The sequence below is a fragment of the Rhipicephalus sanguineus genome, chromosome 11, assembly GCF_013339695.2.
Source record: "Rhipicephalus sanguineus isolate Rsan-2018 chromosome 11, BIME_Rsan_1.4, whole genome shotgun sequence".
In the NCBI taxonomy this organism is placed as follows: domain Eukaryota; kingdom Metazoa; phylum Arthropoda; class Arachnida; order Ixodida; family Ixodidae; genus Rhipicephalus; species Rhipicephalus sanguineus.
Genome location: NC_051186.1, coordinates 89,362,022 through 89,388,636, shown reverse-complemented (window position 1 = coordinate 89,388,636; position 26,615 = coordinate 89,362,022). Strand labels below are relative to the sequence as shown.

The following is a 26,615-nucleotide window of genomic DNA, read 5'->3' as shown; positions in this document are numbered from 1 at the left end:
GTACATACACTGACGCATACACTTTCTGAAGATGTTCCATGAGAAGCACGAAAAATTAAATGTGTACACACGAACCGTTCTTCAACGTTAAGTAATACGCATTACAAGTGAATGCACATATCAGGAAACACCTAGGAGACCAATTCTTTTTAATAATTACCAAAGAACATTATGCTCAACGTAGTACAAATTTAGCTAAACACCGCTCTTTATTGAGCTAATCATCGGCGGTGAATATTAAGTTTGGAGATTAATGCTTCAGCAGATGCCCGGGTTAATTTAAAGCGTTACACAAGCGCAGCTCCATATTCATACTATCAATCAGGTGATAGAGAAATGCGGGGAATACAACCAACCCCTATACATAGCCTTCACAGATTACGAGAAGGCATTTGATTCGGTGGAGACATCAGCAGTCATGCAGGCACTGCGGAATCAAGGCATCGACGAATCCTATATAAACATATTGGAAGAAATCTACAGCGGATGCACAGCCACTATAGTCCTTCATAAAGAAAGCGACAGAATCCCAATAAAGAAGGGCGTACGGCAGGGAGACACGATCTCTCCAATGTTATTCACCGCGTGTTTACAGGATGTTTTCAGGGCCCTAGATTGGGAAGAGTTAGGGATAAGAGTTAATGGAGAGTATCTCAGTAACCTACGATTCACTGATGACATTGCATTGATGAGTAACGCGGGAGACGAATTGCAGCTCATGATTACTCAACTGGATAGGGAAAGTAGAAGAGTAGGTCTGAAAATTAATATGCATAAAACTAAAGTAATGTGGAACAATCTTGGCAGGGAACAGCGCTTTGCGATATGTGGCGAGACACTGGAAGTTGTAAAGGAGTACGTCTACTTAGGACAGGTAGTAACCGCGGAGCCGAACCATGAGAATGAAATAACTAGAATAAGGATGGGTTGGGGCTCATTCGGCAAGCATTATCAAATCATGAATGGTAATCTACCACTCCCTCAAGAGGAAGGTATATAACAGCTGCATCTTACCGGTACACACCTACGGAGCAGAAGCCTGGAGACTTACAAAGATGGTTCAACTTAAATTGAGGACGACGCAGCGAGCGATGGAAAGGAAAATGATAGGTGTAACCTTAAGAGACAGTAAGAGAGCAGAGTGGGTCAGGGAACAAATGGGGGTTAAGGACATCATAGTTGAAATCAAGAAGAAGAAATGGATATGGGCCGGGCACGTAGCACGTCGGCAGGATAACCGGTGGTCATTAAGGGTAACTGACTGGATTCCAAGATATGGCAAACGCATGAGGGGGAGACAGAAAATTTGGTGGGTAGATGAGATTAAGAAGTTTGCAGGTATTACGTGGCAGCAGAAAGCACAGGACCGGGTTGATTGGCGGATCATGGGAGAGGCCTATGCCCTGCAGTGGGCGTAGACAGGCTTATGATGATGATGACAAGCGCAGCGTGCGTATGAGGGGTCTCTGAGCAAGACCTGGATGTAAAATTGGCAGCACCAACTGAAGAATTAAGGATATGAGGAATAGAGCGAAGGTAAGAAATAAACAGGATTGTACTACAACGAGAAAGTGCAAGAATACCAAAATTGTATGTACCTATCGATGGCAATTGTAAGTACAATCAGTCCAGCTACCTCTGTAACATCCAACCGACGCTCGTATAGCGGCCCCGACGCGCAACCGCAACCCGATGAAGTGGCGCTCTCCAGATGACTGGCCTATGTATGCTTCACCCGGTGTGGTATAGGACGCACTTATCGTCATTGCTGTTTTGGCCGAACTCAACACAATAGTATTACCATCCATTTCACCGCCTACGTCCCGGTACTCTGCGCACACCACTGCAAACCCAGCCACCAACACTTGACGACACTGATTTGCCTACTGGATCCAGCCGTCGAACCATTTCTCCAGCTCGCCCCTATCTCGTCGTTCGCACTTCCCAAGTTCTTTAAGGCGCTCAACATGAAAAACTGATGGGTGCTGCTCCTAGAGGTGCTGCTGTAAGAATGACGCGACGCCAAAATCCTCTATTGATCCTGCCTGCACATCAGAATCTTATAGATGTGGACGGTCTACTAGTAACGGCTCTGACACTGGCGCGCATGCGTCTTTAATGAGAGCCAGGTCTATGCTAAATGGGCGACGCACAGATTCATTCTTACAGCCCGCGCTTCGGGGTTAGTTGCCGTCTTTTACCACTACTCATTCGTGGCGCTGCCACCCGAGCCGGGCTAAAGTCACTGGAACGGGCAAAGTACCGCGACCCGCCGCCATATTTGGTCCAGCGCAGCCGAAGCTGCAGCGGCGCGGTGTTGATTTCGCGCGGAGTAACGCATGTTTTACGCATTGCGTGAGCTTTTGCAGCCCCGAATGAAGCATGCCATTGTTCTCTACCTGATTAGGAAAAAAATAGCAGCACTTTTCACTTGCTTACACGCGCACGCATGCGTACTAAGGTGATAAAGAAATGCGAACTGCGCGGCATTTACGCGCTCGACTGTCGGCATTTATTAAATGCGAAGCATTTCTTTGCGAACTTCTGCGAGTTTGAACATACTATCTATCTATCTATCTATCTATCTATCTATCTATCTATCTATCTATCTATCTATCTATCTATCTATCTATCTATCTATCTATCTATCTATCTATCTATCTATCTATCTATCTATCTATCTATCTATCTATCTATCTATCTATCTATGTAGCCGCCCACGACTTTGTGCTCTCCTGGCCGTTTCGTTAATGGGATGTATACCAAATTTGGTATGGCATAACATGACTGTAGGAGGAACATAAACTACAGGTGGTAACATGAAAATAATGATATGTACGCCATGTAAGGCATGACTACATGCCACGCTCATGGTGCGCTCGCGGCCGCTTCGCTAGCTTGATACACACCAAAATTGATATGGCGTGACAAGAGTGTATGACGAACATAAGTTACTGGTCCTAACGTGCAAATCATGGCAGGCATACCACGTAAAACATGATTTACACGACATGGTCTTGGGGAGTTCGCGGTCGTTTAATTAATGAATGCATATATACCAAAACTGATATGACGAGATATGTCTGTATGACGAACGTTAGTGACAGGTGGTAACATGAAAATTATGACTTGCATGTCATGTACAGCATTACTTACTTGGCACGCTCATGGTGCGCTTGCGGCCGGTTCGGTAGCTTGATATGCACCAAAAATTCATATAGCGCGAGGTTACTGTATGGCAAACATGAACGACAGGTGGTAACGTGAAAACCATCACATGCATAACATGTACGGTATGGTTTATATTACACTGTCTTTTCGTGCTTCCAGCCGTTTTGTTAACTGGATGTATACCAAATTTGGTATGGCATGATATGGGTGTGTGACGAACATAAATTAAAGGTCATGCGTTGTGTATACCAGATTCGACATGCATGCATGCGTGACAAACATGCGATATATAGTGAACTAGATGTCATGACAAGAATGACTTCACCTGCCTCTAAGACAAACAAGGCGATGTATGCAACTGTGGTGCAACTCAGTTTCAGTTTCAGTTTATTTAGCAATCTTTTTTTTTTTCAGCAATCATGTTAAAGCACAATGTTAAGGCACAATGAATTCAATATTTTCATACAATAGTAATGGTCAACACAAAACAAAATGCAAATCAGATTAAAAAAGAGAAAAAAAAAAGATGCAAGGACAGGAATTAAAAGCTGCTAAAATGCAGCTTGACGGGATTCCTGACCCTAAGCAGATTGACCGCAGACATGTGATCATGTAGAAAAAAAAATAAAATACAAGCAGGTAAACAGGAAAAGTACAAGGTAGCATAACACAAGCAAGCAAAATATCAGCAAAATTAGCAGCAAATTTCAACTGCAGAGATAGTGTAAAAAAATCGACAAACTGAAGAATACGGTATAAATATGGGAGAATAATGTGAGAAAAAATTGAAATGAACACAACTATATATATATATATACAAGAAACACTACCTTGAAACGGTATGCATACCGAAAACACAAGTACATGAAACAGCTCATGTTTGTAGATGTACATATGAAAAGAAAAATATGCACTTCTAATCAAACAAAATATCAAATGGAATATGGTACTATCACATAATACATAGTGAAAATGAACTCGAGAATACTTAATAACATTCAGAGACAGTGTCTGGGGCTACTAATTAAATATTCTTTCCACTGCTTGTTTGTCAGCGTATCAGGCGTAATGCCTTTGTTGTTCAGATAATTCAAAAAGTTTGGCATTATATGCTTAAGACTTTTAAGGCCATAATTCCTTCGCGAAAACGGTATGTGCCATGTGTCTCTTTTTCTTATGTTGTAAGGTGTTGCGGATGTCTCTTTTAGCTGACACAGTGTCAGAAAATTGTTTTTACTTTTCAAACCATGTTTGCACTTAGCAAGAAGATTGAATTGTACAGTTGTTCTACTTGGAGCACGTTAAATGTTGTGAATAATGTTGACGTATGAGCGTCGTATGGAACACCTGCGATATGTCGTATTGCCTTCTTCTGTAGCCTGATCAATTTTAGTTTGTTCTTTTGCGTGGTGTTTCCCCACACGAGGGTACAGTAATTGATGTGCGAGTGAAATAAGGCATTATAAATAAGGAGTTTAACTTTTGGAGAAACTATATCTCGGAACCCTATAAAGTCACGTCGTGCGCTACTAATCTTGGTGCATATCAAGCATGCGAACCGGCCGGGGGTGCACCATGAGCATGGCACATAAATCATGATTTACATAACATGCGCGCCATTATATTCATGTTACCACCTGGTATTTATGTTCAGTCATACAGTCACGTCATGCAATACCGATTTTGGTGCATATGAAGCCAGCGAACCGGCCGCGAATGCACCATGAGTATGGCATGTAAATGACATGGCTTACATGACATGCGTGCCGTTATTTTTATGGTACACACTGTTATTTTGGTTCGTCATAGAGTCACGTCACGCAATACCAATCTCTAGCAGTCAGTTTTCATGGCGCACTGAACGTTATATATGAGCCCGAAGGCGTCAATTTTACGCCAAACATAATTAAGAGCTGCCCGGCAATAATTATTGTGCATGAACCTTCTGCGGCAACCACGCGAAAGAAGCTGCACTAGTGCAGCGGAGACGCAAACATTCCCCGACACAAAATTTGGGAATTCTCAATGAAACGCTTGCCTCAAGAAGGCGGGTATCAGTCGTGAGAACAAATTTTTCGCGCCGTATTCTGTGCGCGCAGCCACACAGCCCGTCACTTGGCATCATATTTCCCGCTGGGAATAGCAAAGAGGGCTTCGCCCGTTTCCCACCGGTTGCTGGACCCAAAAGCGCAGCATCCAGGCCTTCTTCGATGCCTCGACAGGCTTGCGATGAAGTGTCAAAACGATACGGGATGTCGTGATGTTCCTGTACGCTTTTCTGAGGCTATAAAAACAATCGCCCTTCAAAGCGCCTTGCGTCGGCGGCCGGGAGACACTAGCGAGGTGAGCGAGCTGGACCATTTATGTGGTGAAGCCACCGAAAGGGCGCGGCAGGCGAAGAGAAAACGAACGCGGTACTTTTCCCGTTCCAGTGACTTTAAGCCGGGCTAGGATGCCCATCTGCTCCTTCTCTCCAGGCGATCCCTGGAGGGTGGCGACATTCATTGTTGGTACGTCCACCATTGAAATTGTCACCCCTTCGCACACACCTCACGCGCGTGCCAAAGAAAGCTTGAACAGTGGCTGGGTCTCTGCGCTCCAGGTAAGACGCCTGGATGTTGCGTGACCCAGTGCACGGAAGCTCTTAGAACGGAGCTCTTAGGCTCACGTTCATGCGTTGAGCAGCGTCGCTTTTGGCGTTGCTGGCATCGGCGTAAGCGGTAGAGCGAAAGAGCACGAAAAGATGCGTACGATGGCGAAATAGAGCGAACGTGGAGTCTGTCGATATCACGAGGCACTGGGATCTAGCCTCGCTTTCTTCCTCCGTAACGCGCGCTATACCCTCGGTCGGAGTGCGAAAGATACAAATATAGTATGTATAATTATTACGCTAGAAATGCTGGACTTTATACAGATCCACAGAAGACAAAATTGGAAACATAGTCAGTGAAAATAGAAATATTTCAATAAGCAACATGTGATTGCAGGATGCGTAACATACGTAAGAGGATGCCAACGTCACATACGAAAAAATGTAGACGAGCCAAGGTTAGGAAAAACAAGACGAAAACAAAAAGAAATTCAGTTCCACTAATGTGAAACTTATGGAAGGGCGAAGCATGCAGTGTGCGCCGGTGTTTTCCATAGCAAAATCAATGCTAATGGGCATTGAGAGACAGTAGAAAGATTACACACAGAGGCTGTCTTCATGATGTCATGTCCTCACGCTGTCGTGACGTCCTCCCTTCTACCCCTACAATTGTTTCATTTTACTCTGAGTTGCTTTAAAGACTCAGCATGGAATTCATCTCCCTTAACACATCTTTACTTGTGCGTTCCAGCAGTTTCACCTTTACCACACGGATACATGATTAAGTTCTGCAAACTTGACTGCATGCTGATGACCTACGTTTTCTCATTGCATCGTCCTGGGACATCTGCGACCTTGGAGCCGACCCTCTCGGACAAGGGCTCTTAATAACCAGATTAACTCGGATGATGTGAGCTCCATCCAATGGCGAATCCACTACATCTACCATAACGAGCACAACATGACCCAGCAGGAAGCTGAGAAAATCTTTTCTTAGAATGTCATCGAACTTTACGGCGACTTTGTGTTGAATCATCCCTGGTGTGATTATATGGAGGGTAGTGGCCAAGTAGTGCGCCAGGGTGACCACTCCTTGTATGGTGAGGGAGTGCATTACCCGTGAAGAACTACGCTACACCAGGATTCGAACCACGAACCTTTCGCATGCGAGGCTGATGCTCTACCTCTATGCCATCGCTTCGTCAGTGCGGATTACCGGCATCTAAACATTATCACGGAGGAGCACGTCTGTCATCTACAACGCGTTGGCTATGTCCCAGGCTGACTTCATGAAGCAAAACATTTTCTTTCATAGACCTTCACTCCGGGTACTGGAAAATTGCCGTATTTGACACGGACCCTCAGGAGGAGGCCTGTATAGCTCCTAATAACATTTACTAGTGGAAAGTGATGTCCTGTGGTTCATGCAATGCAGCGGTCACATGTGTAAGTATGATGGTACACTCTTCTGACCAGATTCATATGGTTTATCTGGCGCTGCTACCTGTAAATTCTAGTAATTCTTTCTCCGTGCGCACCCTAAAGAAACTTTCGGAGACCCAATCTGTCTTCCGTGAAACAGGGCAGCCGCTAAATTCCTCCAAGTGCCACTTCGACGGTCAAAAAACTTCTGTGCTCGGACATCTCGTCAATTCCGTCATGATTTGCCCTGATCAAGATAACACACGGGCTGCGAAACATCCTCATGTGCCTTAATGATTAGTGCTGCCTATCAGCCGGAAACGAACGACCTAAGCTGGAGCGTCTCCATGAAATCCTCACATGATCTCCATGTATGTGTCCCCCGACCATAGCGACTGGGACATACGCTACCGTTTGTCAAATTTATCAACCATTCTTTTCTCATGATACCGCTGGGTTCTCTCTATTTTATTTTGTTCGGCAACACCCTGCACAACCTTTCGACACACTCCTACTAATCGGGATATATTCCATATATCTCGGTTGTGTGAGTGCGCCCGGGAAACAATAGCGAACGCCGAAGAGGCACGCGCAATCGCCATACGACGACCAGTGGACTCGCGTGTCAATCAGTGATGCTTGTATGACCACGCCATTGTGACATCCACTACGCACCCAGTAGACTCGTTCTGCTTTAGTTCCCCTCGCGCCGCGTCGGATTTTCGGAGAAGTCAGTAGCACGCTATGCAGGCCTTCACCACGCCATATGTCAAGTGGCCGACGTCACCCACTAAATCACTCCTAGTGACCATACCTCGCACAACCTGGCACTGTCATGGTGCATGTCTTGCACCTGAAGGCTTATCATTCGGCTTTCTCCTGATCAGCATCGGGTCGGTACTGCAGCCACCGAGAAATAGTCTAACAGACTCAAGGGGACAACCAAGACGACTGTTTCGGAATGCGCGAACTCGGGCAACATCGTATCAAAATTCGGATAATCCGGCTGTTCCATTCGTTACTTATAGTCTTTCTTTTCAAAACAGTTTCCTTGCAGAAGTACAATATATTTTTATATTGTACATATCAATACAGTATATTTTAATCATGCGCCTACAATAAAAATATAGTGCGACATAAGTAGTAACATAACTTTTTCTGAGCACGAGTATAGGAGTGGGAAATTTGGCTATCTGATTGCTATCTACAAATTCGCGCTTTGCTCTGTCAAGCATTAATGATATATACTTCACTGCTTCTTGCTGCGCAGATGTGAAAAAACGAATTGTCATTACTTCGTATTTCGAACAATGCTGCCGTCGTCGAGACTCTAAACACCGGGAAAGAAACATGATTACTAGACATATTAAACTGATGTATCAAACGTTACAAGTCCGCTAATGCATGCTATTAAACATCGAACGGATTGAGAGAATTCAGAACGTGGCTGTACCTCTCGTAATAATAAGATGGTCACACGTGCCCCTGCACAGCAGCAGGACAAGTAATACTTCGCAAAGCTCAGTACTATCACATTCGATTATTTCAAAAAACGGCAGGAAATGGAAGATGAAAGCTTGCGATGAAAAAATCCGTAAACAGGGGGTGGGTGCTCGAGCCGACGTTTCGACTAGTGGACTTGTCTTCTTCAAGGATGGAACTGCCAGCCTGGAAGAACGCAAGTCCACTTGTCGAAACGTCGGCTCAAGCACCCACCCCCTGTTTACGGATTTTTTCATCGATTATTTCAGGTCACTCAGAGAAGTTACTGCTGTAACTTCTCCGAATAAAAAAGTAGGCCGATACTTCAGCATGAATCACTCGCTGCGTAGGTAGTAAATAAATTATAGATCACTATGTTTTAACATGTGTGTACACGGACCAGGACTCATGTGCCAAGGATTTACCTGTCTGATATCCAGTGTCCTGCATTTACGCGTTGTGCACGTAAAGAATGCATCGCCCAAAGTCACTGTCGCGAATGTCAACACGATTGCAAAAAGATTTTCCACCATACTTTTCTTCCGCACCTGTTTTCTTCAGCGCATAAGGACATATAAAGCATTGGCTGCCAGACGAATCTGGGGAAAAATAATAAAAGCAATTTAGCTCCACTCACTGTGTGACCCCTTATTATTGTAACGCCTTTCCCGCAGGTGTTTGAGAACTTGAGTTTTGCCTAGTTAGTGTTTGCTGCATCACATGTCCGTGAATGAATGAGATACAAAGAAAGAAAACACGAATAATGTCATAAACGGAGACGGTGTTTTGAACGTGTTGCTTGCATGTATTTTGTCCTAGACGCCGTCCTTTATTAGAGGTCAGCATGTCATACACGCGCGTAGGCAAGATAACCGCAGGAACAGACTGGATTCTAAGAAAGGCAAACACTCAAGGGGGAGAATCAAAGTTAGGTGGACAGATGAGATTAAGAAGCTCGCGGGTATAACGTGGCAGCAGCAAACACAGGAGCTGGTTTATTGGCGGAACACGGGAGAGGCCTTTGTCCTGCACTGGGCGTAGTCAAGCTGATGATGACGACGATGTCATACACCCCGGCTGATGTGCAGTGCGAATGCATGCAGTTATTGCCACATCAAGTAGGCCGTTCCTAAATGATATCCATTGTGTTCCTGACTCCACGCAGCAGTATCACGTGGAGCGAGACTGCCATGCAGCGAATTGGGTCTGCTGGTACATCGTAGCGTATGATGATGAAATTATTCCATTCTCCACGGGTAGTCGCTTCCCGCGATAGAGTATTTATTTGAAGATCCTAGAAGCACTCATTTTCAGGTTATGCGGGCATTCATGTCAACACCTTGATGGAACTCCCATCATGTTACCATCTCTCTGCATCTCAGGTCGCCGCTGCATCATTACGGTGCTCCTCTGCTCACCCGAATGACATGGGCTCGACCCTAACGGCGGCGGTCGCATTTCGATACAGGACAAATGATAAGCGCCTGTGTATTGTGTAATGTCAGCGCACGTCAGAGAACACCAGGGGGTCAAACCTTACTTGAGGTACGTTTGCAGTACCTATGCAACACGTCTTTGAGAAAAAAAAGAAGGCTCTACATCCGCAATATTTTGGAATTTATCACAGGCCTATAGGTTTCCTAAACAGCTCTTCGTTTTTACACGAGAAAGCCAGGCGCTTTAACGGCACTGCTACCAGGGCGCGCTAGCCATGAATGGTGTACGGAGACGGTAGTTTCACTGCATTTTTTCGTGAGCATATTAAGGAGCTAATAAAACAACCAAAGGAAGAATTTTTTATAGGACTCAACGTCTTGCGATAGCTCAACAAATGCATCATCAAAGTCGAGGCTTTTTATTCTTTCGCATATCGAATACTACGATTTCTCTCTGTAAAGAGCTCTTTTTCGCAACATTTTTCTTAATATACAGCTATGCTCCAGGCACAAGAAATCAAGGAAGGTAATGCTAATACTTCAATAAAACTTCATTTACCTCTAATTGGTAGATATTCCTGAGGTCAAAATTACTACGGAAACACGCAAGACGCCCTTCGTGTGAACGACACGACACAAGCGCTACAAAAAATTACAGCATTTCCCGCTAAAGGGTGCCGTGAAGCATGCGAAGCAACGTGCGAAGCCGGAGCACTTGCACGATCGCGTTCCGTTGGCGTTCGTTGGGCATGCTACCGACCTCGCGTCGTGGAACGCGAACAGGAGCGCTACGCGCGTCGTGTGTTCCCTTAGCCTAGCCGTTAATTCTCACAGGGCAAGCAAGAAACGCGGTCGACAGGCGCGCGAGGAGGGCGCAGCGTAGGAGAGGAGAGAGAGGGGAGGGGACACGCATGCGCTGGCGCTCATCTCGGCGTTGCGCAGGAGAGAATTTCGGCATGTCTAGCCCGCGTTTCAGAGGAAGAGTGGAGAGCGGAAGTGGAGAGGGGGAGGGAAAAGGGGAGAGTGGAGAGGGGAGTGTAGAGGAGGTGTGGAGAGGAGGTGTGTGGAGAGGGTATGTGCATGCGCAGTAAGGGTGATCACGCCGCATACCACCACCACTGGTTTGAACTCCGCTATAAGATGCTTCGCATCTAAGAACGCGACACAAGCGGTACTAGCGATGTTCTTCGCGTGCGTCTTGTGTGTTTGCGCTGTAATTTTATCCTCAGTAACGTTAATACCAACGTGGTCGAGGAAGAATGGGCACATATATGGATGGTTGGCGTGTTTTATCAATGCTCCTTGGTTATGCAATACTTTGAGGCATGTGGCCTAAAGATTTCTCTGGCGGGTTTGGAGTCGCCTGGGGAATGAAACAATCGGCCATTACCATACCGTGTACTTCAACACATCAGCTAAAATGGGTTCACAGCGGCGGCAACACACTGCTCCCGAGGCTGTTGTTGCAGGGGAGCTTGTGAAGCACGCCGGGTGACTATCTAACACACCCGAGAACACAACATGCTTCCCCATCAATTACTATTGAGGAACAAACGAGCCTGCCGAGCTACATTACGGATAAATAGTTGGCCTCGTGCGACCATGGAGAACGTGGCATGACACGATCGTCCGGCGGCCCAACACAGTCCCACGTGATGTCGGGCCCACTGTGGCCAGGGCGCTCAGTTGTCGAAGTGGCATTTTGAAAAGGGGCTGAATTTGATATTTGCTTAACTATCAGTTATGCGGTTGCCTGATCCCTCCAAGCTATCTAAGAGTCCAGCAAATCACAGGCTTTCTTATTAGAGAATTTCCTATTATCTGTAACACGGCCGTACAATCTCTTTAACCTCCTAGACATATTATTCATTGAAGGAACGGAAATTAAAGACGACGCTTTACAGAAAGCAAAGACATCCCTATCGAAGAAAACTGCGATTCAAGTGCATCCCAGTGCCTTTCAGCGCGCTGGGTGGCGCTGGAAACGCTGTACGGTTAGGGTGCCTTGATGCGCGTTTTGTTGCGCGTTCGCATCGAGGCACACTATGTACGGTGTGTACCAGTGTACAACAGCGCCCTGGGAGGCACTGGGACAGACTGCACAGCGTGGGCAGTGCCGCCCAGTGCGTTGAAAGATACTGGTAATACTGTACAGTGTGGCCCAGTATCTTACAGCACACTGGGAGGCACTGACCACGCTGTAAAATGTCTACCCGCGCGCTGGGAACACTGGCGGCACATTGGGAAATAGTGGGCGTGCTCGGTGGACTTGGTATTATTATGGTGGCTTGTACAAGATTTTGCATTCAAGGGCGAGATGTCGGAAGAAAACTTAATCGAATATTTGCAAAATATTATTCTATTCTGCGTCCTTGGCATATTAAGCTTTGGTTTTAGTTTAGCGACGGACATACGTATACGCTGAAGCAACGATCTGTCGATCGCGCGCGCGTGCTCTTCCTCTGAAGTGTGTGACAGAGTGTAGTGAATGTGGTTCATATAGCTGCATCGAAAGAACTTATTATTCGCAACACAATATGACATCAGTATTAGTCTGATAATCAACATTAACCTACTATAGCAGTCAGTCCTTCCACATGGGCTCGTATCGCTGAAAGCCGCATGTGAAAGGCAGCAGTTAGCCACTGCAATTTTCAACCTCGGTGTTTTTAGCTTATGATGTCAGTCATGATTAAGACTGCATTTTAACAGTTAGATTCGTCGTAATTGAATATCAACGATCTTCACCGGTTATCACGGCGCACGGAGCACAGCTATAAGCCTAACGGCCGGTTCGGCTAGAGTGAATTACTAAGGCTGTATAGTACGCGGAAGGCAAAGAAGGACAGACAATATGTACAAAAGGGTGCAGAAAACTAAGGTGTTCAGTTTGCAGCTCAGAAGCACGTTGTTTTCTACATAGGTATGGCTAACGCTTAGCGAGTCAATGCGATTATACCAGATAGTCAATGCGAATATACCAGATAGACGTTTTGATCCTAGGTAGCACATAAGAAACAAATAAACTATCTTCTATTTGGTTGTCACGAGCACTACGAGACTGAAATCTGCGTTGCTGATCTAAAAAACGAAAATACTAGCTACAGGAAGCAGTTTAACAAGAAGAAAAAGACGTTGGCTCTCGTTTTCGAAGCGTGCTGAAGCGTAACATGTCAGACTCTGAATTTACGGTGTGTCGAGGTGGTGGGTTTGGCTCCCGCTCGCTCATGATTTCTTTGTTGTCAGTTTCTTTAATGTTTTCTTTTTTTGTTTCAGCGCTCGTGTTTGGGCCCTAATTAACGTCTGAGCACGACCACAATCTCATAAAAACAATTTTAAAGCGCGATTTCGGCCCGTAACGGGTGTACCAGTGTGTAGCGCGCCAGCGTCCCAGTACACACGCCACACTGGTCCAATAATCATGTATGGCACTAGGGACAGCACTACAGAGATTTACAATATTAGGGATAACCAAGAATACGGAGGTTGCAATGCTTCATAGGCGTAGTTTACCACATTCCTCTGACGAGCAGCAGTAAATGCATCCGAGAGCCAGGCAGCAGCCTGAACACCAATCACAGAGAGCACCGCTATGAGTATGGCCAGTTAAGTGGCCCAAGGAATTTCGCCATGCACCGCAGAGTACAGATTCCACGTTCCGCATGAGCAGACTGAAATATTGTTTTGCATGGCAAAACCAAAAAAGACAAAGGCAGTGGGGGCCTACATGATGGCCTCAGGAGAGTTCGGCACGTGCCTTAGCACTCCAAGTTTATCGCTAATTAAAGTTGAAATTCATTTTTCGAAAGACGCGTGCTGGCCCTTGTGCCAGCGTGTGCGTCGAGGAAATAGTAATGCTGCAATGAGCATGGCCCTTCAGCACATAATTGTCATCCGCAGCCTTCCTGCCAGGCAATTTCATCATTACATTTTGCAATCTTCTTCTGTGTGTTCATACCTTGAACCCCGTCCCTTGGCCCCCCTCCTTTTTGTAACGCTGCTTCAGGTGGCGCCTCAAGAAAAAATGAGCTTGCGCTCACCCGCTGGTGTTGTGTCTTATCTTCCGTTAAGTGCTTTTTTACAATCTATGCAGTGTAATGTTTCCCAATATATTGCCACGCCCACTTCTTGTCTTGTTTTGATGTATTCGGGTTTTACCGGCAGGGACGGTTATCAACGCTCGACGATGTCCGCGAAGCAGTGTTCGAGAAGCTTCGCCTTTGTAGTAGATCGTTGATAACCATCAGTACCGACAGTACCCATATGCTCAACCTAGGTTCCACTAGTCTTTATAAAGGACACATTAAAAAGGAACATTTGCCGCAAAAACGAGATCCCTGAAAAGGATGTCTAGAAACGACGGTGGCTACACTCATCACTTGACCAACATCAAGGAGTCTTCATTGCAGGAACCTACCCACACGACGAGTTAAGCAGTGCGCATGACGAAGTTTGTACATAAGACAAGATCCCAGCGCAAGCGAGAAGATATGCTAAATCATTATGAAAGCGGCCCCTAAAGTTAAAAGATGCCTCACTGCGCTACCATAAACATAAACAACAACTTGTGTAATAAAGAAGTTGACTTGTTAAGGGCTCGTTTTTTTCTTTGTTAGGACGCAATATTAATGAGAACTAAGATACAATAATTCCAAGGTAAGTATAGGGGGTGTTATTTAGACTAATACTAATGTATATGTTAAGAAAGTAAAGTGGACGAAAAGATAACTTGCCGCTGGCTGGGACCGAACCTGCGACCTTCGAATAACGCGTCCGATGCTCTACCACTGAGCTACGGTGGCGGCCATCCTCTCGTCCAGTTTATGGGGTAAATATGTGCATTTAAACCTAGGATTTTCAGTCAGCGCCGATCGCAGCCATGTCAGCGAGTATGGAACACTCTTTTTCTGCCTGTTGGCGTCACGTAGCACGTGATCTTTTTACGAGCCGGCAGCTGACCAGTAATCCCCTCGCATACTACCTGAAGGCATCAAGTCTGCCAGAACGAGACCCTGGTGAGCTGCCGGCTCGTAAAAAGATCGAGTGCTACGTGACGCCAACCGGCGGATGAGGTGTTCGACACTCGCCTCCATGGATGCAATCGGCGCTGACTAACACTCCTAGGTTTAAATGCACATATTTACCCCATAAAGTGGACGAGAGGATGACCGTCCCCGTAGCTCAGTGGTAGAGTATCGCACACATTATCCGAAGGTCGCAGGTTCGGTCCCTGCCGGCGGCAAGTTATCTTTTAGTCCACTTTACTTTCTTAACATTTCCATTGTAATTACCACAAATAACATCCCCTATACTTTCCTTGGCATTATTGTCTTTTAGTTCCCATTAACTGGTGTAAGTACTGTTCAATATTAGACAGCAGCTAGAGAGGTAGGAATGTGTCTGCTCAGCTATCGAGGATCCCTTATTAAGGTAAAATAAATTTTGAAGACATGTTAGTGCATGTAAGAGTAGACCCTCATTGTACTATCGGCATCAAAAGAAACCTGAACAGATCGTAAAGAGCGATAGACAGGCGCGCATATATTCGCAGTGCTGTCGAACCGGATGCGCGCGCCTGTCCAGCGTCAATGTTGATGACTGGAGGGCGCGCACTATACGGCTGCAAATGCTTGCCGCTGTTCGGGTTTCATTTGACACCGATAGTACGCCCACGCAACAGCATGTTCTCGTCCGAGGTGTATGACTAGCGAACACCTTCAAAATGGCAATGTAGGTAAAAGCAGCAGAAATGGTTAGGTATATCATAGAAAATCTCATTTTACCTGCTAGCTGAATGCATATTTACATGTTTGAATGTTCACCTTTCACAAGCCAGACACTGACGAAACAGGTGAACATATAAATGTTAAATTAAACGGGCACCCCGACGAAATTACCGATAGCAATAGCGCAACACTTCAATATGGACATGTCACATCATCGATGGGACTCTTCAATACTAAGAACTGAACTTTCGTTACCCAGGAGGCAGAAAATAAAGATTCGTGTATGATTCACAAGTTGAATGCACGCTGCATATGCATAATTCATATAATAATGTCGCAATACGTGTTAAGACATGCTGCGCACAGATCACGATTCTGGCACGAAGCACTGACCTGTCTGATATCCAGCGTTCTGCAGTTACCTCTTAGGCACGAAAAGAAAGCGTTCCCCAAAGACATTGACGCGAAAATTAGGATGCTTGCACAGAGCTGCTTTTCCTCCATGCTATTTTCCGGAACTTGCAAGTTGTTCAGCTTCGGAGCAACTATAAAGCATTCTCAGGTATTATATGCGGGGCAAGAAGCAGATACAATAGCTCACAATACAAACACTCATATGGTAACGCCAATTTCGCAGGCGTGCAGTACGTAAGTGTGCAAGGATTGGTACAGCAACCGCGTATTTTCAGAAGCTATTTACTTTGTCTGGTTTTCTAAGAAAAATGAGACGAAATATGCCTGATTGTGTCCACGCCACATTATTTTATGGGATATTCCGCTACAGCGAGCAATTTTTTGAAAAATTGCTGCCGAAACTAGAAAGCGCAGGTGAAGCTAGCGCCGTTCCGAAGTTATCTGCCTTATTCCTTCCAAAACTGCAATCGCCTGTGCACTACAACGTACTCGACAATCTCTCCAAGGAAAACAATAAATATTTGAACATGATAACACCTCTTCTCATATGCAAAGGCATCACTTTATCAGTTTGCTGTTTTTTGCTCAACGAGAAATTACACACTTGATTTTTAATTGTACTCGTTTCATAAATTCATAGCAAATGTAAAAAAAAATGAACAGGATTCGTCCTTCATCCTCTTCACCTGTGTATAACAATAACCATTTTGAGCGTCTTTCATTGTTTGTGAGTGTGAGCGCAATATTAACACAAGAGCCAAATAAGCTGTCCTATGTAAGCGCGTATTTCTTTGCACATTATTGAATCATATTTGTAGGGTTACAAACGGTACTATTGTGAGGTTACTATGAGACAACGAGGCAGTTCTTGCATCCACTTCGCTCCCTGTTCGTAGCAATCCTTTCGTTTCTTATATATTTCCTAGCTTTGCAGGCGCCAAAGATCAGCTATTATTGCTTTTTATGTTATTATCTTGTGATTTCGAAAAAGTTAGAGAATCTAATCATGTGAATTTCATGGTAGTTTCTATTCAAAAGATTGCTGCAAATTTCGACAAGCACTGCAGATTGAGCAAGTTGGTGCATTATAATGTCGTTTTGCTATAGAGCACCTGAATTCGAGCATGAAGTAAAGATACCATAATATTATACATTTTTTTATTTATTTGGTTATCCTAACAACTATTTGGAAAGGGGTAGCTGTCACCAAGCAATGGTGACAACAACTCCTTCATATATTTTCTATTTCAATAATAAAAAAAGATACACTAACTTGACGCCATGTGTGTAAATAGGTAAATAACTGTACTACTGGCTCAAGTTTTTTGTGGCCTTTCGAGGTCCCAAACATTAGGAAAACACACCAAAAGACATGCTCCGGCAAAAAGAAATCCAGGGCTAAAAGAACTACTCGTCGAATTACCAATATGCATCCAGCCCAAGTTGCTTAAAACTCCAGGGTTGCCAAAACCACAGAGTAATCAATACACTATCTTCATCATGACACTCATGTGATGTTGGATCATGAATATTTTTTAATATCTTTGCACATCGCAGTTTTACTTTAAAAGCTGATGACGAAGTATCACCTTGAATACTGTTGTGATTGCAATATTTAAACCTGCAGTTGCAAACGATTTCTAAGACTCAAGCTGCTGCTGTATACGAGCTTCCCTCAGTTGACATTATTGTGGATACTTCTCTTCTTCGGCAGTAGTTATCGTAATCTTACGTTGTTAAAGCTACTGAATGTTTGTTTCAAGTAAAAAAATGTTGAATTCTTGGGCTCTTTGGAAAATGGTTACATTACCGTTCTAGGGCCCTTTTGAAAACGGTTGCCTTACTATTCTAAAGCCATTCCAATAGTAATCCACTCGCATTCGATTCCGTTCTAAAACTTATTATTCGCATGCCCTCCAGAAACCTCGTCCATAAGAGCCCTTAATTCTTGCCTGGGGAACAAATGCACATTGAAGTGTCATGGGCGATATAACAAAGCACTATAATGTATTGCTTTCACGGTGACCGCTCCGTCCGATCCCCTATGCCCAGCAACAATCTAATCTTTGTCCCGACAGCGCCATACGGTTGATGATTGCTTGCACCTTAACGCCGCAGCAGACTGACGAGCTCCACCAGCTTCTGCTGTCCTACGTCGACGTTTTCGATCTCAGCGGCCGTCCATTGGGAAAAGCTACTGGTGTAACCCACCGCATCAACACAGCTGACCAGCCTCCTATCCATAGGCGCCCATATCGCGTGTCGGCGACTGAGCGTCAAATTATCCAAGCTGAAGTCGACAAAATGCTCGCCAAGAACATCATTGAGCCGTCCTGCAGTCCTTGGGCATCCCCTGTCGTGCTAGTGCGCAAAAAGGACGGCACATGGCGTTTCAGTGTCGATTATCGCCACCTAAACAGAATTACAAAAAAAGACGTCTACCCTCTGCCACGTATAGATGATGCCCTTGACTGCCTCTATGGTGCCCGCTATTTTTCTTCCATCGACCTCCGTTCCGGGTACTGGCAGATTGAGGTGGACGATATGGATCGTGAAAAGACGGCATTTATCACCCCCGATGGCCTATATCCATTCAAGGTCATGCCCTTTGGCCTTTGTAACGCCCCAGCCATCTTTGAACGAATGATGGACTCTTTGCTCCGAGGATTTAAATGGTCCACCTGTCTGTGCTACTTGGACGATGTCGTTGTTTTTTCCCCAACATTTGAAACTCATATAGAACGTCTCTCAGCCGTCTTAGCCGTCTTTCGTCGTGCTGGCCTGCAGCTGAACTCATCAAAATGTCATTTTGGCCGCGACCAAATTATAGTACTTGGCCATTTAGTGGACGCTAACGGAGTACAGCCAGACCCGGCGAAAATCAGCGCAGTCAAGAACTTTCCCGTGCCACGATCTGTGAAGGATGTCCGCAGCTTTCTCGGACTATGTTCGTATTTTAGACTCTTCGTGAAAAATTTTGCGGATATAGCGAGACCTCTTACGCAGCTCCTCAAGCAAGACGTCTCGTTGACATGGGGTTCAGAAGAGGCTTCTGCGTTCTCCAATCTCATCGCGCTCCTCACTACTCCTCCAATTTTGGCCCACTTTGACCCTGCTGCCCCTACTGAGACCCGCACGGATGCAAGTGGTCATGGCATCGGCGCCGTGCTTGCTCAACGCCAACGTGGCCACGACTGCGTTATTGCATACGCCAGCCACCTCTTATCCGCCCCCGAACGCAATTATTCAATCACAGAGCGTGAGTGCTTGGCTCTCGTTTGGGCGGTCGCCAAGTTCAGGCCATACCTATACGGGCGCCCGTTTTCGGTCGTTACCGACCACCACGCGCTCTGCTGGCTGAACTCTCTTAGAGACCCCTCAGGGCGACTTGGTCGCTGGGCTTTGCGCCTCCAAGAGTTCTCCTACTCAGTCGTGTACAAATCTGGCCGCATGCACCAGGATGCCGACTGCCTCTCCCGGTACCCTGTCGACGATCCTGATGACACTGACGCCAACACGATCTGTTCCATATTCTCAGTGTCCAACTTGGTTCACATTGGGGAAGAACAGAAACGGGATCCCGTGCTCCTTGACCTCATTACCCGCACGAAATCTTTCCCAAACGACGCCTCTGTTCGCCACTTTTTGCTTCAAGAGGGCGTCCTCTACCATCAATATTTCCGACCTGACGGACCTGACCTTCAAATTGTCGTGCCTAAGCATTTACGACGCAGTGTCCTCGCTGAACTTCACGATGCGCCGACAGCTGGACACCTTGGCGTCTCTCGCACATACGAGCGCGTACGCAGCCGTTTCTTTTGGCCAGGTCTTGCTCGCTCAGTACGCCGCTATGTCGCCACGTGCGAGTTATGTCAACGCCGCAAAACACCGTCGCTGCTACCCGCTGGCCATCTTCAACCACTGGACATACCCACAGAACCCTTTAACCGCGTTGGATTAGACCTTCTTGGACCTTTTCCTGTCTCAACCATAGGAAACAAATGGATCGCAGTGGCTACAGATTACGCTACACGCTATGCGATCACGCGAGCTCTACCGACAAGTTGTGCAACCGACGTTGCTGACTTTCTGCTACGGGACGTTATCTTGATTCACGGTGCCCCAAGACAACTGATCACAGACCGTGGCCGTCAATTCCTGTCTCATGTTATCGCCGACATCTTACGTTCCTGTTCTACGCAGCACACACTGACCACTGCATACCACACTCAATCCAATGGGCTAACAGAACGCTTTAATCGCACGCTTACGGACATGCTCGCTATGTATGTGTCGCCGTACCACCGAGATTGGGATGTTGCCCTACCCTACGCAACTTTTGCGTACAATTCATCGCGTCACGACACGGCAGGCTTTCCCCCTTTTTGTCTCCTGTACGGAACAGAGCCGACTTTACCGCTGGACACGATCATTCCTACCTCCACCTCGTCCACCAGCGAGTATACCCGAGACGCAATCGCGCGAGCCGACGAAGCCGGACAGCTCGCCCGCGCTCGGCTGACGGCGTCGCAAACCAAAGAACGACGCCGGTACGATGCTACTCATCGAGACGCACATTTCGTTCCCGGTGCCCTTGTGCTACTCTGGTCCCCTCATAGTCGGGTGGGCCTATCCGAAAAAATTGGCCGCGTATCTGCGTGCTTCGCTGCAAATGTCGTGTAAAGACGATAGAAGAGGCGCTGCGTGAGATATGAACGCCATCGGGCAAATACGTCGGGAAACGTGAATGCTGTGTTGCGGGGCTGGTAGTCCCGGCGCAGCAGCAGGCAAGACCGGCGGTGACCAACGCGACCGGCGGGGACGCCAGCCAGCCCGAACACGCGGTTTGGCGCGAAGCGCCGAAGCAGAAGAAACGTCCGCACTCAACGAGTACTCTCCACACACTCTTTTATATTCACGTCGTCTGCTTAAAGCAGGAATGCCAGAGCGGCGCCCCATGGCACTCGTACAGTGCAATACTGAACTGAAACCTAAACACAACATTGAGCTCGCGCAGAGGGCACGAGGAAGCCAAGTTTCGGCGCAGTCGCATTTTCAGCGCAGCTTAAGAAAATAGGGTGTCTAGAATTACGTATCTATGTATTTTCTATTAAAGGAACACACCACCTAATACTTACCTAGTGATGCTGCGCCTCAGATATGCGTAATGTTTGCTTTTTGATCAACCATGTAGACAAGTATGAACCTAGTGAGCCGTTCACGATGGCTGGCTCTTGTGCAAGTGGTTCAACTTTGGCCGAGTGGCTGAATCGAGGGACGTGCCGACAAACAGAAAGACAGACCAAAATTTCTGCGTTTAAGTTCCCCAAGGAAGACTATCGTCTTTAAAACTTTTGTCTCGTTACACTGGACCTTACCGTGTACTGCGTCAGGTAACACCTGTTACCTATGAGATTGGCCCCATCTGTCCATCGCCATCTGTTCGGTTCAGCGATATTTTTCACGTTTCACGGCTCAAACCCTACAACACCGCTTCCGAAAACGACCTTTGAAGCTCCGGGACGGTGCTTCGGCCGCCGGGGGTAATGCTACGTACCAGCGGCATCGCGGCCAAGGAGACGAAAAGAAGGACGAAACAGACAGACTGGCGCGTGCTGTTCGCGTCGGTTGCGCTGCTCGCCTATTGCTGTAAATAATACAGGGATACGTATCCCTCTGAGCTGGTGTCTTTTTCCGCAACAGTATTACAGATAAGTTGTATGCGGATTTCTTCGTGTCTTCCGCCAGGAAACAGCTAGCACCCCTGTAGAGCTGTAGAAGAACTACTTTGCAAAAATGCGCCAATGAAATAGACTACACGCCTTGTGGTGTGTGTGCGTGTGGTGTGTGTGTGTATCAGCCCGTAGGAATAGTGGAAAAGGTAATTTGTAAAAATGTTTCATTCTGCGTCCATGCAGCAGTTGCCATATCTGATCTTTGTCAGGGCACGGATGTGCCGCTGCGCAACAGAAAACAATTCAGTTAATAAGAAATGGTCCTAGGGCCTATATTTGAATTTAAGATGGCTCAAATTTCCCGTGGAAAATTGTGTTCACACCAATGTATTTGTAATCAGCAATGACGACGACTTAAGGGATCGTTGTTAGCTCTATCTATGTAAACTGGATTTACACTTTGTGCGTTGCTGTGAATCCTATACGTGTCAGGAAGCAGTGAGTGCGGTTTTTTGTAAGCTGTGATTGGCAAGCAAACGTCGCTTAACTTGTACCTCGATGTTGATGTCATTGTTGACGTATCGCGGCGGGATATACCCAGCGGTTTCAACTTTAATGGGCACGTTCACATTCTGGCACTTGAGACCCAACTGGACTCCACCATGTCACCTCTGTCGTAAGCTAAACAGCTTCACCGGTCATCCACCTTCAAAGAGTGGAATAACCCAGAAGTTTTTCTTGACCAATATAGTGCTATGATCGTATCAGAAACTGCACAAGCTACATTTCTTGCTGATTTAGAACGGCTCCATCAACTTACCTGGCTTCCATATCTTTGTTTCTGGTCGGGATGCGCACATCAATAAAGCATGGCCCACAAGAGCGCGACGGGAAGTTTCCAATATCTTTAGGAAAATTAGTATCTTATGTGATCTTGACTCTTCTTTCGTGGTGTGTGTGCGTGCGTGCGTGTGTGTGTGTGTGTGTGTGTGTGTCTTTGTGTTTAAAACACCTATATTGTGGCCCTTATGATACTTCCTTGTCTAATAGTGCGAGAGACGACATGTCCACAGGTTGTCACAGGGTTCCCTAAGTCCATAAGGTGCCGCACTGAATCAATAATGCACTTGGACGCCCCGGTGCTGACGTCCTGCTCACAGAGCCCAGGAAGCTGGGTGGCATGTGTCCCCTTGTGAACGAAAAGGAAAAGGACAATGCCGCTTTTTTAAGAAACACGCCGAGGCCTTTTGTACGTCGTGAGCGAAAAGCCTCAAGTATGAAATTCGTTGTTCACGCGGCAGGGTGTGTGTGCGGCAGATTGGGCGGTGTATCAATCAGTGCTCTCGGGGACATGATATTTCATTAAAACGTGGTGTTGGGAGTAATACACCACGCATTGTGCCAAGCTTGGATGCACCTCCAGCTTGTCTGACGCCCCACCCCTAAAATGCTCTAGTGACAGGCGCGCTAGTGAGATATTTGAAGCTTATGCTATCGGCCAATAGGGCGAGTGATGTGTAAGCGTGCCCCCTCTTAAATTACAAGACAGAGAAATCCGCTGCCTGACGAACCATACCTGATGAAAATATCCCCTAATTTTTTTATGCCTGTGATAGTATTATTTTTCTTATGTGTATATACTTCCTTTTTACGAATAACTAATACACTGGTAGTCAGCACCCGCTCTCGTAGGTTATTTTCTCCTTCCCGTATTTGCGCTCTTAATCACTTTTTTATTATATACCCATATAATGCCGACACGATACAAGAATACATGGCGCCAAGTACCGGGTTCGATCCTCCGGGTTCAATCCTCCTCGCAAAATCACCAGTGTAACAATTACGGATAATAGAGTACGCCAACTTGGCGCTTGCGGAAGCCTGAAACAGTTAGCTCAAGTACTCAAATAAATTATCAAGCGAAATATGCAATTGTGTAACTCGTGCTGGCGTCATGATGTGCAGCGAACCATTTTCTTCGGTGCACATCCCGATATTTTCGTGGGGGAGCTGTACACGACCTCTCCAGCAGAATTACAACCATTGCTTTCCGGACGACGTTCGTGAACTTGTTCCGGAATCCGGCGCGGAAGACATCGCATGATGTTAGCGTGGACTTTCGATTCTCGAACCAGGTCCTTGCGCCATTTTCAAAGGCCAAACATACATTGAGAAGCTTCTTGTCACAGTCCCAGTTGTTAAACGTGGCGACGCGGTCCTATGCCTCCAGCCAGGTTTATGGAACCTCACATGGTCGGCGGCTACCTGTTGTTGATGCGTGACAACCGTTGTAGGCGACACAGCGGCCGTCATTGTGGCTGTAATCTTCGTCGCTGTGGTCCTGGCCTTGTCAGGTAGGGGTCCGTATTCTGGTGGAAGGCCTTGTTGCCTGCGGCTGGCTCGCTGTTCAGCGTTGGCGTCGATGTCCCCTTGACGGTGTGGGCTTGGCTCACGGCTGGAGGGGGGTGTTCAGTGCACGGACCGGGAAGCAACCCCACCTGATCTCTCTTGGTCGTGACGTTGACGAAGGCAGCAGTCGGCATGTTCAAGACTAAACTTTTAGGAGCTTGCTCGCGAAGCTTCTTATGCTCGCGCCTTGTCCTCACCTCTGTGACCGTCGGCGTGGCGGCACACACCACGCTCGGCGCAGCAGCGCTCTCTCCGGTGATTTCAAGAATGCTCACTAGATGGCGCCGCCGCTCAAGGCGGCACACACCCACGCTTGGCGCAAGCGCTAGTTAGGTGACTGCTCGCTGGCCGCACCGCTCGTTTCGCTGGCTTCCTTTCTCTTCGCCGGGAGCTCACTAAGTGAACTCTCTTCGTTGCCGCTCCGCAGCATGAACAGCAGCAGCGCGACTGGCTCGCAACGCAGCAGCAGCTCGGGAAGATCTCGCCTTGCCAATGACCAGCCAACACATGATGTCACGTTACGCTCTCCGATGCGTATCGTACGACTGCAAACGTCCCACCACCATCAGGGGCACTTGTATCGATGTTGCCTTCTCGAACTTTCCATTACGTCCCATCGTCCATGACCCCTTGGCAACATACTTTACTGATCATAAAGCAATTATCTTTAAAGGGAAACGCGTCCCCAAGCTCATCGAGGGACGCCCTTCTTGTACTTTACAAAGAACATCTCTTGTGTATATGTAATGCATATTGTTCAACCATCATAAAGCAATCATCTTTAAAGGGAAACCAGTCCCCGAACTCATCGAGGGACGCCCTTCTTAAACTTGGTATCTTCTGTGTATATATAATGTATGCAATCTTCTGTGTATATATAATGTTTATAGTTCATCCAAATGTATATATACTTCATCAAAATGTATATGGTGCATCCAACCGTAAATTAAAAAATACATTGTTGATGTAATGTATGTATAACAACGTTGTCACGTCTATATAGTATGATTGTAGAGGAATGTGCACGGAGCATTCGCGGGTTACCCGATCATCTCCGAGCAAGCTCCTCTAACATGATTCACTTCTACGATATGGCGGTGAATATTTTTATTTGGGTGAACCTCTACCTGGAAAATGCTCTTTAGCTGTGCCGCTTAGCAACAGTGAGGTTGGGGGCCGGCATGCGCACCACGTCTAGCTTTAGTACAAGAAGCTTAGGACTCTACGCCAGGCCATGCTTCCGCAGTAATCTCGCTTACAAACCGCACGTATTCTCATCTACTGAGCTCTGCGTTGAAAACTGACCAAATTGCCTGAATAAATTCATCCCATTTAATTTGGGAGAGAGCACAAAACAGCCATCGTGCAGCACCAAGTTGGACAGGTAGCGTGGCACGAAAATATCTGTCGCTGGTGAATTTCAAAAAATGAAAAGGCAGATACATCGCACTACATTTAATCTTGCTATTTACACGCGTCAGTGCGTAAACTTAAAGCGCTTCATAAGAATGTACAGTTCTAAAAAAAGAGTGGTCATTTGCAAGGTGCCGGAACTATTCAAACCTTCGTGACGAAGGGCGAAACCTTTTAGCGAAGTTTGACAAGCTCACTGGCACAATTCCACCGTTCCGAAAATGTATTCACATAAAAGGAGATGTACGTTCCGACCTTCAGAGAAGACTTAGCGGCTGTAGCACTTGGGAATCTGCCATCAACCGCTACTGAGAGCCGCAAACGTGATGCTCCGTGTTGTGTACCAGCAGGCTTCAGCAGCCCGTAAGCAAATGCTCGCACCTGCGGCGCCTCGGTCGGCCAAACATGGCGGCCGCCGACGAGCGATGAAAATTGTGGTCTATACCGTGCTACTGAAAAGTATTTCTGGTATATACAATGCACGACATGTCATTTATGTTCGTCATACAGCGGACCTTGAGCATACCTATTTTGGTGTATATCAAGATGGCGAAACGGGCGCGAGCACGCCTATATCTTGGCATGCAAGTCATGGCAAACGTGACATGCATGTCACTGATTTTCGTGTTAGGACCCGTGCTTAATATTCCTCATACAGTCACGTCACACAATACCAAATTTGGTGTATATCATGCTGGGGCGACGTCCGCGAGCGCACCATGAGTGCGGCATGTAAATCCTGCCATACATGACATGCATATCGTTATTTCAAGTTACAATTCCTTTGCTTAGATTTAGGTGCACGTTAAAGAACACCACATTGGTCAATATTTTCGGGGTCCTCGACTACTGTATGTCTCATGATCATATCGCTGGT

General features: G+C 46.5%; 1 protein-coding gene across 1 annotated transcript in view; it reads left to right on the top strand.

Moving 5' to 3' along the window:
* The window catches only part of LOC119374514 (uncharacterized), a 165,201-nt gene that overhangs the window by 9,916 nt on the left and 128,670 nt on the right, over window positions 1-26,615 (top strand). The gene's annotated exons all lie outside the window — the stretch shown is intronic.